The following is a 12,312-nucleotide window of genomic DNA, read 5'->3' on the forward strand; positions in this document are numbered from 1 at the left end:
GTGTGCCCGCGTTTTCGCACAATGCGTGACCGCATGCTTGCCACATGCGGGGAGGACACAACTCCGGACAACTTGGTCCAGAGAATGTGTAGGGATGAGATTAGCTGGAATGCCGTTTCAACGGCTATCACCCATATCGTCTGGGAGCTACAGAGGAGGTGGCGCGTGGACTCGGAGAATGGCTAGTCCAGATGCAGTACAAGAGGTGGTCCAGGGGTTCGAAGTCGGCTTCGTAGGTCATACCGGTGCCCTGCGGTCGAGATCGACCCTTACAGCGATTAAGTGGCCGCGGAGAGGAAGTCCCGGTAGCGGTGCTGTCGTGGCGTCGGTCTACTGGGTTGGATCTGAGCCCGCGGTTGGAAAGGGGTCCCCGGCAAGGGTCGGGGTAGGTGAGATCCTGCTGTCTGCAACCTACGGGTGCATCTGATAGGGCCTGAAGGGTAGTGATACCCTTCCTTTGCGGGCAGGTCAGATCGGGTTGCACGTGGGCATCAGTTCTTGATGTCCGCTCAGCAGTAGGGCGCGGGCGGGGTTGACCCTGCCCGCCTTCCGAGGACAAAGGGAGTGGCGAGGACCACTCGGGAAACTGGCTAAGCGCCAGCATGCTATCGTGATGGACTCTCCAGAGCGAGTCATCGATGTTCGTTGCTGCTAGGCTACGGCAGCTAACCTTGAGGGTGCGATATGCACTAGCCCCTCTCTGAAGCAATACCTTCTTGGTGGTTCCGGAGAGACGTAGGGTTTGGCGACCATAGGAATGTGTTTTAGTGGGTCGAGGAGAGAGTAGTCCTGGCTTCTACCGGCATTGTAGAAGACGGCCTCATCCCCACACTACCCTAACCTTCCTGTTAGGGTGTCTGATGAGCAGATTTATCCCCCTATGGTTTAAAAAAAAAAAAAAAAAAAAAAAAAAAAAAAAAAAAAAAAAAAAAAAAAAAACACAGACATCACCTCAATTCGTCGAGCTGAGTCGATTGGTATATGTGACTCAACCCTCCGGGCCTTCTATCAAAAAGTCATTTTTGCAGTGAACATATAGCCTTTCCAGTACACTTAGTGTACGAGAAAGGCAAAAACGTGACCTGAAACCCAGTGCAGATAACAGAGTTAACCAGATGATTTATCACGAAATAATGGTTTAGAATCTAGGAGGAAAGTCCAGAAGTCATGACTTTGCTGATTGGAGCGTGCAAATCAAGGTTGACGAAAAACTCCGTATTTTACGAAACCGTAAATTGCCTACAATGCGAGTTATTTGCACGCGGTAAACAGCAGTTAGCTTCAGATACCAATACTACACCAAACAGGAGTAAGTAAACTCCTCGACTAGATTCCTTAGTACCCGGGATGGCCTGGTTGAAGTCAGGCCTTGAGTTGATTGAGCTGTAGATAAACCGTAATCACATGTTTTACCTATGTGGAAGCGCTGTGCACGACATTAACTCATATTTTATCATGTGTCAATAAAAAGGTCTCGCGAAACAATTCCTAGGAAAATTTGATGATCTAAATGAAGTCATGCCTTGACTTCGAAGAACCATAGATGGACAACAGTGGGAGTTATTTGCATGCGTAAAACAACGGTTCGCTCCAGAAACTTATACAAGGCCTGTCTTCAGCCAGGTCATTCCGGGTACTCAGGAATCTCTCTCTCTCTCTTATTGGCGTAACGTCCTCATTGGGACAAAGCCTGCTTCTCAGCTTAGAGTTCTATGAGCACTTCCACAGTTATTAACTGAGAGCTTCCTCTGCCAATGACCATTTTGCATGCGTATATCGTGTGGCAGGCACGAAGATACTCCATGCCCTAGGAAGTAAAGGAAATTTCCTTTACGAAAAGATCCTGGACCGACCGGGAATCGAACCCGTCACCCTCAGCATGGTCATGCTGAATATCCGTGCGTTTACCGCCTCGGCTATATGGGCCCTCAGGAATCTCGTCAAGGAATTGACTTACTCCTGTTAAATGTAGTACTAGTTTCTGGAGCTAACCGTTGTTTTACGCGTGCAAATAACTCTCATTGTTATCCATCAATGGTTCTTTGAAGTTAAGGCATGACTTCGCTTAGATCATCAAATTTTCCTAGGAATAGTTTCTGTTATTATTGTTATTATTGTACAGAGGCAGTGATTCCAGATTATTTTATCAACAAATCTGTATCAATACAGATTTTCTGTATCGTCATATTTGAGGGTATAGCAGACATTGAGAGTCCTAGATTTCAATAGAAATTTACAAAAATGTACAACTTCTTGACGATTTTCAATTTTTACTGCTATTTATTTTTTCTAAAAAAATGTGTAAAAATGTACAAAATTTCATAAATTTAGTGAAGTTTAAGCAGCAAAGTTTTGATTAAATTTATTGAAAATGATTTAAAATTGTATGCTTTCTAGAGAAATCTGTAGTACCTATCACATTTTAAAAATCTGTATTTTTCTGTACTTTGTATCTTGTCTGTATAGAAGGTGAAAAATCTGTATAATACAGAAAAATCTGTATGTCTGGCATCTCTGCACAGAGGTTCCACATAAGTAAAACAAGTGATTACAGCTCAATAAACTCAAGGCCTGACTTCAACTAGGCCTTCCCGGGTACCCAGGAATCTATTCAATGAATTTACTTACTCCTGTTCGGTGGAGTATTGGTATCTAGTCCATCTACAGTTCTTTGAAGTCAAGGCATGACTTCGCTTAGGTCATCAATTTTTTCTAGGAATAGTTGTGAGAGACCTTCTCATTGACACATGATAAAATATGAGTTTATGCAGTGCACAGAGGTTCCACGTACGTAAAATATGTGGTTATGGTTTATCACCTGTTCCATGAATTCAAGGCCTGATTTCAACCAAGCCATCCCCGGTACTCATCAATCTATTCAAGGAATTAACTTACTCCTGTTCAGTGTAATATTGGTTTCTGGAGCTAGCCGTTATTTTCCGCGTGCAAATGACTCTCACTGTTGTCAATCTATGGTTCACTGAAGTCAAGTCAAGTCCGATCGTCCAAATTGTCTGCAGTACCTACGTTGACATAACAAACGTTTTACAGATTATTAAGTATCGGCTTTACTCCGTCCAGAAGTCCAAGAAAATTTTGATCCCGTATATTTACAAAACTTGTGCGAGTTTGTATTCAAAATGTGGTCAAATTCTGTTGAAAAATGGGCTGTTGCCGATTTTTTTTAACTTTTATTTTGCAGCTGGGGACAAACGGGTTAACGTCAAATGGACGAAAATGAGGTTTGTGGTTGAAAAACACTTGCATTTTTCCTGCCGTATGTTGTTTAAACTAAACTGTTAATTTATCAAATCAAACATGTGCATTTAGGTTTCTGATTTATTTTTTATTTTTGAACATTTTGAACAATTTATTTGAAAACAATTTTATATTTTTTGGAAAAGGCCTATTTGGCATACCGATTCCTAAAATCGAAGCATATTGAAATTTTCCGATTATTCTTAAAATATTTTTATTTTCTTTGTTTTTTATGGAAAATTTTATTTTCCTTGGTAATTCAAGGAACAGTGTACAGTGTATTCAACTCCTCTACACTCTTTTACAATAGTAGAATGATTGAGGAAAAAAATAAAATCGGGTATTTCTTACGATTCAATACAAACGAAGCATTGACTTTTAGTGTAGAATTAGCATAAAAAGGGTCAAAGCAAAAAAATCTCAGATAATTTTCAAAAAAAAAAAAAAAATATATCTCAGAAACGGTTTGTTCTTCTGCAATATTTAAGATAATTCATGGGACTATATGGAGCATCGCCAGCGCGTAGACGTGACCCCTTTTTCAATCCATATGAAATTTTGCTCATGTATGAACTTCAACTTGAAAATGTGCTTCATGTTATTTGTTCTGTAATTTTCTTCACCTAACTTTGGTAAGGGTTTTCATACGATTTAATATTCTTTTTTTTAAGTCTAACTCGAAAACAATTTGTTGAATTAGAATGATGTTTTCGAAGATGTTTCAAGATATTTGAAAGATTTTGAGAAAAAATACACTTACAGCAATATTCACGGTTAGATTTATTTAAGATAATTTTTTTTCCAAACACAGAAATGAATGATGCCGTTCTCCAGTTAGCCTAGTGGTTAAGGCTATGATGGATCGCCAATCCGGAGACGGAGAAAAATTTCTTGACTCGCTGGGCATAGAGTATCATTGTACTTGCCACACATTAGGGGCTGTCCATAAACCACGTGGTCATGAGGGGGGGTTCGGCCAATGACCATTTTGTATGGACGAATAAAAAATTTTGTATGGACTAATGACCACGCGGGGGGGGAAGGGTCTTTAAGAAGTCCCAAAAAATGACCACGTGGTTTATGGACAGCCCCATATACAAATTCATGCAATGGCAGGCAAAGAAAGCCCTTCAATTAGTAACTGTGGAAGTGCTCAAAGAACACTAAGGTGAAGCGAGGCAGGCCAAGTCCCAGTGTGGACGTCGAACCATAAAGAAGAAGAAGAAGAAGAAGGAGAAGAAGAAGAAGAAGAAGAAGAAGAAGAAGAAGAAACATAGAAATGTAAGCTATTTTTTATTATTTTTCCGTATAGAGCTGAATTCAAGTCTCCAAACTTGCCAAGTACCGTAAACCGGGGTCAAATTGATCAGCCGCTTTTCAAGTAGATAAAGCATATTTCAAATAATTTCCTTACAAATTGCATTAAGTATCAGATTCCAACAGCACGATACTTAAAAGAAAACTATTAAACATATGCATTTTCTAACGGAAAAACGTCTGATCAATTTCGACCCGAAGATCAATTTGACCCCGGTTTACGGAAACCCAGAATGATCAAATGCTTCTATTTTTTCTTGAATTTTTATTTTTCATCGATTTTCAAAACAAGCAAAAGGTAATCATTTTTGATTTTTTTGATATTAAAAACAGGTTATAGGACAGGAGTGCATTGTCCTGTACCACGGTGTCAAAATTTGATTATTATCGAACTTTCATGTACATCGGTTTTTTCTTCATAGAATGTTGGAATTTTGGCTATAATGTATAAATGCAAAATTTGAAAATTTTCTATCGGGAAAAATTTGAGCTAGCTGAGTTTTTAGCTATTTCCCATACTAAAAATCAATAATTACTATTTTAGCCCAAAAAACGACCCATTTTTTTTCCTTGTTGGGGACATAATGCCACTGCGACCATTGATTTGATCTATTGTGGCGTCATCCTCTTCATTTTTTTATTGCCGTACTGAAAAGAACCGACACTATCAGGAGTGACAGCAAATGGCGTTTGTCCCAATCAGGTACCGCGTTCCGTATGAAACTTAGTACATGTTTGGGATGAAAAGCCCAAATTTCCTGAGGCCCCATTAGGCCCCTTTCCAGAAATCTACAGCGCTTGTGATAAAGTGCAACACACTCGCACAATAAATGCTCAGACGTTTCAGTCTCTAATTTACAAAAACGTCCCATACAAAATGTATGGAAAAATTTTCTCCGATGAAATATTTTCTAGTTTTTCGATTAGAAATATTAAGCCCAAATACTAATCATTTTCGAAGAAAAATCCGAGGTACCGTAATCCGGGGTATCATTGATCAGCGAGGTAACATTGATCGGCTTGACCCACCTCATGAAATGTTCAAACAAGCATTTTACATTGAATCAGTTTCTGCTATGGAATGGTATATCGTAATCTGCTATCATTCAGCTATTAAATGACATACAATTTATGAAAATTGAATTTCATAAACATTGAATTAAATCGATTTTTCCATAACTGTGTTTCGTAACGCAATGAGATACATTGTCAAACATTCATGCTTGGCGTGAATACTAGGTACAAAATGAGGTTCGAAATCACTGTATTACTTCAATATGATATCCTAGAGTTGGATTTAACAAACGAAACTTTTATGAAAATGCTATTTTTCAGTAAAATATACGATTTATTAAAAATCTACTATCAATTCATTAAGCCATTGCCTACCTTTAGGCGTTATTCGAGGGTTAGAGGATTTTAATCCTAAAATAACTTAAAAAGTACATAATTTGTAAGAATTTGAACAACATATTCGAAATCAGCGACCTCGAATTTAGTAAGTAAGTGTATTTTCAACACAAATGAACATTGATCACTGACATGATCAATGTTACCCCATATCAACACAATCAAAAATTAGATTAAAAAACTTATTTAAACATGTTTTAGAGTTTTACAATACTTTTTCGAGTAGCTTTACACATACTCAAAGGGCCAGTACTTGTTTTAAAAATATAAAACATGTAACGTTTGCTTTAACATGAGAATTATTCAAGAAAGATTGAAAATTCTGATCAATGTTACCCCGGATTACGGTACATGAATGTTCGACAATAATCGAAATTTTGACACCGTGTGTACCAACAAGAAAGTGTGTCTCTGTACTCATTTTCCCATCTCTGAAATCACCTTTACTCAGAAAAAAAGCAAAAAAAATCGTAGACGGAACCCCCGATAATGGAAAACTCCACACCACGCAAGAGCCAAGCTCAAATCGTTTATCATTCATCACCGAGGAAAGCTTTACAACGACGAGGACTACGTTGTCGTTGTTGAAGGGGGGTGGGTCTTTCGCTGAGCTTTCGGGTTGTCTTCCCTCTTCAATGCAAATGTTTAACCGATTCGGTGGAATTACAACGCACAAATGCGAATCAGAACCTGGTATTTTCTCACGACATGGTGGTGGTGGGTACGATGGCGTCGGTAATGATATTTTAATAAATACAATAAATAACTCTGCAAAAGGGGGTAGAGCTGAAAGCATATGTAAATTTGCGTGTAACAATATTTCGCTGGAAGCCAAGAAAAACCAACTGATGACACATTTCCCATAATGCTATTGGATTGGGGCTCCCACTTTTCTCAGTCGCCAATACGAAGAATTCGCTCTTAAAGCCACCGAAAAATGTTCAACATCGCGCTAGGTTATCGATCGATCGGGTTGGACTTAAAGCACACCGACAACTAGTAGACCAGGTGGCTGACCGGCGAACCTCCACCACACCGGAATGCAATCATTCCCGAAGCAGAGAAGGAAGCACAAATTAGAAAATATATATTTTCCCATTAATTTACGCGGTTGTAAGCCTTCTTCGGCAGCATCGTTTGAGTTTGCGGTTTCTTGCGAAGGATATCTGTGAATGAATGAGTGTTGTTGGGGAAGTTTCGGAATGCTTGGGTAAAGATGGGGAGCAGGTGAACAGTATCGGACGGTGTTTTGGATTGGAAAGGGTAATGGAAAATACAGAAACTAAGTGATATTCGTTGGCTGACCATTCGGGGAGGAACAGTGGGGGAATTGGATGGATTCAGATTTTATAGATTACTTGTGCTCTTTTCACCATAAAGTTTGAACCATGATGAGAATTTCTAAATGGCTTTGATACAACCACCAAATTATGTCCAAATTTCGGAGCATTAGACCACTGTTCTTAAAACTATTTTCTGTATCCAGAGAACCACTTTTGGTACGTCTACAGCCGACCCGTTCTGCAAGAATAAATGAAAATATCGCCTTGCTGTTTGCTTCATTGGTTCCCGGTTTCACACTAACGAGTTTTTTTTTTGTAGTTTCTGTATGTTCTATCACTGGTACTGAAGCCCACCAGCATGCCAACTGACCGGAGTTGTAAAAGTAGATTCCGACCGAGGTTAGGATTCAGTTGGTTCCCCTCAATTGACCCTGGACCGCAGTCGACTATGTCGATGGTGATGCTGCAGCTGCATGTGCTGATTGGGAATAATTGAGCTTGGTGCTGTTAGCACCCAGAAGAAATCCAAAAGCAAGCTAAGCTAGGTAAATGGTAGCTATAGATATTTTATGTAGTTCCTAGTTTTGGTTGCAGATCGGAAGACATTGCCGTGTCTTCAAATGCTATTTTATATGGCTTTCTGAAGTGGATTAGAGCCTTGTATCTAGATTCTAAGACAATGACAAAGTTAAATGGGTTGTTTAATTAGTGCATCCGTATGAATGATGATCTTTGTTCTGCGAGCCGTAGCTGGCAGATTCAATTGAAACGTTTTAGCATTACATAAAAGAAACACTTGTTCGATGAACATGTAGAACTATCAATTGCTAACAAAAAAATCCACGTGTACCGGTAGGAATCGAACCTATGACATCTAATTCGCCTGACGGGTGCATCTATTCCTCAAAGCTACGGAGACACTTGATTGTATCCGTCCTCTAAAGGTGTAGAACTAAACTCGATTCCACTGTCGCACATGTTTTGCATCTTTTCTCAATCCAAATCTTTTTTGGATGGGATAAGTTGAACATCTCAGACACATTGCTGTTGTATATATGTTTGTGCATAATAACACTGATGGGGAGTCATGGATCCGGTTTTCTCCGGAGCAAGTGGATTTCTTTACAATTCCTACTTAAAAAATTGTGAACGTGGCTGTTTAAGTGCTTCAAACATTGAAATTTCCACTTAGCTTATTAAGCCAAAGGTAAACTTAAGAAATTAACAGAATAAATTTATTGAATCAATTGCTTGTTCCGAAAATTTCAGAGCTAATTTAATAAACATTTGTTGGTAATTGTTTTCTGTGGTTTTCAAAAAACGAGCACAAATGATATTGAAAGAATTTGATTTGACTTCGATTGGATTAAATAGTTTAACCTCTAAAGTGAACAAATCTTTTAATATGGATTACATCACATATATTCGCACATCAAATTGAACCAAGCATCCAAACTAACCCAATGCCATTCACGTTTTTTTTTAATACGTGGCACGTTTGAAAATGTATTCAAGTTCAAGCAGATAACTGACAACCCCGCGAAAACTAGACAGCGTTGTTTGTTTTCGATGATTGCTCACACCGCCAAAATCGTTCGGAATGCTGATCGACGTAAACGCACCCTACAGATATTAAACGCCACTTCAGTTTAGGGGGAAAAAATAGAATGGTCATTCCATATGAAATTCCTAAAAAGCTTGTAAAATTACAAAATTATTTTTTTTAGCGGAGAGGATGTGATTTGAATAAAATTCTTGAACACGGAGATATTTTGAATGACCAAGAATATCCCAGACGAAAGAATTTTCAGAGCTTCCACAAGTAATTCTTATATGGATTCCTCCAGGTGTTCTTGCAGGGATTCATTCAAGGAATATTCCAGCGTTTTATTTAGGGTCCTTCAAGAACTCCTAGAGAGGTTCATCCAGGGATTCCTTCAAGGATTCTTCTATTGCCTCCTTCAGGGATTGCTCCAGAGATTCCATCACAAATTCCTCCAGGCATTCTTAGGAATCTATCAAGAAATCTTCCAAGGATTCCCCTAGAGATTCCTTCAGTTGGTCCTCCAGGAATTCTTTCAAAAATTACTCCACAATTCCTCCGGAAATTCCTCCAGAAATTCCTCTGAAAATCCATCCATAAACTCCTCCAGAAATTCCTCCGGAGATTCCTCCACGAATTCCTACAGGAATACCTATGGAATTCCTCCGCAGATTCCTCCAGGAATTTCACCGAAGATTCCTCCAGGAATACCTCCGCACATTCATCCTGGAATTCCTCCCGAGATTCCTCCGGGAGTTCCTCCCGAGATTCCTCCAGAAATCCCTCCGCAGAGTCCTCCAGGAATTTTTCCGGAGAATCATCCAGGAATTCCTGCGAAGATTCCTCCAGAGATTCCTCCGAAGATTTCTCCAGGGATTCCTCCGAAGATTCCCTCAATAATTCCTCCGGAGATTCCTTCAGGAATTCCTCCGGATATTCCTCCAGGAATTCGTCCGGAGATTCGTTCAGGAATTCCTCCAGGGATTCCTCCAGGGATTCCTCCAGGGATTCCTCCAGAGATTCCTCCAGGGATTGCTCCAGGGATTCTTCCAGGGATTCCTCCAGGGATTCCTCCAGGGATTCCTCCAGGGATTCCTCCAGGGATTCCTCCAGGGATTCCTCCAGGGATTCCTCCAGGGATTCCTCCAGGGATTCCTCCAGGGATTCCTCCAGGGATTCCTCCAGGGATTCCTCCAGGGATTCCTCCAGGGATTCCTCCAGGGATTCCTCCAGGGATTCCTCCAGGGATTCCTCCAGGGATTCCTCCAGGGATTCCTCCAGGGATTCCTCCAGGGATTCCTCCAGGGATTCCTCCAGGGATTCCTCCAGGGATTCCTCCAGGGATTCCTCCAGGGATTCCTCCAGGGATTCCTCCAGGGATTCCTCCAGGGATTCCTCCAGGGATTCCTCCAGGGATTCCTCCAGGGATTCCTCCAGGGATTCCTCCAGGGATTCCTCCAGGGATTCCTCCAGGGATTCCTCCAGGGATTCCTCCAGGGATTCCTCCAGGGATTCCTCCTGAAATTCTTCCGGGGATTTCTCCAGAAATTTCTCTGAAAACTCCTCCAGTAATTCCTTCGTGGATTCCCCCGAGAACTCCTCCCGGGATTCCTTCGGGGAATCCTCCAGGATTTCCTTTTGGGGTTTCTCTAGAAATTCATCTGGGGATTTCTCCGGAAATTATTCCAGGATTTCCTCCGGGGATTCCTCCAGGAATCCTTCAGGAATTTCTCTGGGGATTCCTTCAGGAATTTGCTTGGGATCCCTCCAGGAATTCCTCTGAGGATTCCTTCAGGAATTCCTCAGAGCATTCCTCCAGGAATACCTTCAAAAATGCCTGTGGGTATTCCTCTAGTGATTCTTTTACAGATTCCTCGGGGGATTCTTCCAGGGATTCCTCAAGGAGTTCCTTCAGAGTTTCCTCCAGGGATTCCTCCAGGAAATCCTCCGCGGATTACTTCAGGAATTATTCCGCGGATTTCTCCAGAAACTCATTCAGGATTTCCTTCAGAAATTCGTCCAGGAATTCTTTCAAGAATTTCTCCAAGAATTAATCTAGGGATTCCTTCAGGTATTCCTCTGGGGATGCCATCAAGAATTCCTCCAGAAATTCCTCCGGGAATTTCTTCAAGATATCCTTCAGGATTTTTTCCAGGGAATCATCCCGAAGTTCCTCTGAGGGTTCCTTCAGAAATTTCTCTGGGTGTTCGTCCAGCAATTTCTCGAAGGATTCCTCCACGAACTCCTCTGAGGATGCCTCCAGGAATTCCTCTAGGGATTTCTTCAAGAATGTCTCTGGGGATTCCATCAGGAATTTCTCTGGGAATTCTTCCTGAAATTCCGCAGCGGATTCCTCCAGGAATTCCTCAGCAGATTCCTCCAAGAATTCCTCAGCGGAATCCCCCAGGAATTCCTTCGGAGATTTTTCCAGAAACTCTTCCTGGAATTCCTCCAGAAATTCTTCCAGTAATTTCTCCAGAAATTCCTCCAGGAATTCCTCAAGGAATTCCTCTAGGGATTCTTCCAGGTATACTTCCAGGGATTTCTCCAAGAATTGCTCCGGTGATTCCTCCAGGGATTTTTCCACGAATTCCAGAAACACCTCTTGGGATTCGTCCAGAAATTCCTCGAGGAATTGCTCTTGGGTTCCTCCAGGAATTGCTCTGGGGATTTCTCCAGATGTTACTCTATGGATTCCTCCAGGAATTCCGCTAGGGATTCCTCCAGAAATTCCTCGGGGGACTCCCCCAGGAATTATTCTGGGGATTACTCCAGGAAATCCTCCGAAGATTCCTCCAGGAATTCACGCGAAGATTCCTTGAATTTCCCCGGAGATTCCCCCAGGAATTTCCCCGGAGATTCCTCCAGGAATTTCTCCAGGGATTCCTTCAGGATTTCCTCTGGGGATTTCTCCAGGTTTTCCTCCGGGGTTTTCCCCCAGGAATTATTCCAGGGATGTCTCCAGAAATTCTACCGGGGATACATCTAAGAATTCCTCCGTGGTTTTATTTGATGCAATGAGAGGTTTCTTAAAAGATTCTTTAAGCGAAAGATAAAATTCTGTGCAAACTCCTTAATTGCGTTCGACAACCTATTCGATTCGGCATGGAATGACCTAGACACGAAAGCTTCACGGCACGTTACTAGGGAAAAAACCTCCAACGAACTTTACCTACAACCCATATCAGCGATCGAAGGGGTACCGGTCGTCGGGTCGGTACCCATCACAATTTGTTGATTGAAATTCATGGGGGCGCTCGACAGCCCGCTCCGCTGGCTGTGCTGTGATGTGTGTTGTTGTTTGAGTTGGCACACAAGGTGGAACGCAGTCAATTTTGTACCTAGTTGCACGAACCGGTACCGTGTGGGTTGCCTTCTAGGGTAAACACATTTCACTGATTGAGTGGGCTTTTATTCGGTTTCGAAGCCAATCAGTCAGTTAGCATATTTTTTCGAAGGGTATTTGAGGAGTTGACTTTCGACGAAGGGGGTGTTAGAGTT

This window comes from Aedes albopictus, chromosome 3 (assembly GCF_035046485.1).
Source record: "Aedes albopictus strain Foshan chromosome 3, AalbF5, whole genome shotgun sequence".
Taxonomy (NCBI): domain Eukaryota; kingdom Metazoa; phylum Arthropoda; class Insecta; order Diptera; family Culicidae; genus Aedes; species Aedes albopictus.